Raw genomic sequence first — 1,067 nt, 5'->3', positions numbered from 1 at the left:
GTAGTATTGATGCCTCATGGTCTTCCCCCCATCCACTTTGTGATGTCTGTTGTTGTCCTTGTTCAGCTCATGTTTAGGCAGCCTCATCTGTGAGATTTTTTTTGGGTACAGCTCTGACATTACTAGAGACACAGTTCCCTGGCAATCTTCCTAATGCTCTGGTGTGGGATTATTTTGTTGCTGCACCACTGGGATTGGGCTCCCCAACTTTGCATTTTGATCAGTTGTGTCAGTTTCTGCAATAGTCTCAGTCTGTTGCAAAGAGAAGTTTCCTTGATGAGGGGTGAGAACTAAACTTATTTGTGGATGTAAGGACAAATATTTAGAGTATAGATTTGGATTTCTCTGGTTTAGTAAAGTGGTGGTTGTAGTTTCTCCTCCAAGATCCATGGCTTCATTAGCTCTGGGGTAGTTCAGTAAGTTTCCAGCCCTGGCATGATTTTCCCCTTGTTGAACAGACCTTAAGTCCAATTAGAGAGCTGTTGGTTACTGTCAAAGTATATGTGCCACTAATGCACCCGTAGGGTTATTGTGCCATGCTAAAAAGGACTGTTGGTTGCTTCCCTCCTTTGGAAGCTTGCATGGCACCTTCTGGTACCATGAAAGTTAGTCCTCAGGAAGGAGGTTTTCAAATCAGTTCCAGCTCAGAGGCTCTACATCTGAAGTGCATGCTGTCTTCAACAATAGGGACTTACCTTCCATCTCTAGTGGGGAACCAAAGGCAATAGAAATCGCTTATAATGTTTTGAGAGTCTTTTGGACAACCCTGACAAACAAAAGAGGACTTCTCATGTCTGGTGTTGGGGTTTTGTTAGGTAGCCTTTGGCTTTTGGAGGGTGGTTTGTTCATCCAGATGAGAATGAGAATATGTGTGTGTGTGTGTGTGTGTGTGTGTGTGTGTGTGTGTGTTATAGTTTTCTTAGGTAGATAGTTAATAGTATGACTTCTTATGACTTTGTCAGACATCCTTACTGTTATTTTACACTCTTCTCTCACATATTTATGACTTCCCTCCCTAATTAGCGCACCTTTTCTCATGACTTCTGTCAGACACTGTACCCTGCTAT

Source organism: Grammomys surdaster, unplaced genomic scaffold (assembly GCF_004785775.1).
Source record: "Grammomys surdaster isolate TR1022 unplaced genomic scaffold, NIH_TR_1.0 126163, whole genome shotgun sequence".
Classification (NCBI taxonomy): Eukaryota; Metazoa; Chordata; class Mammalia; order Rodentia; family Muridae; genus Grammomys; species Grammomys surdaster.
Note: the sequence above shows the minus strand (reverse complement) of the source record.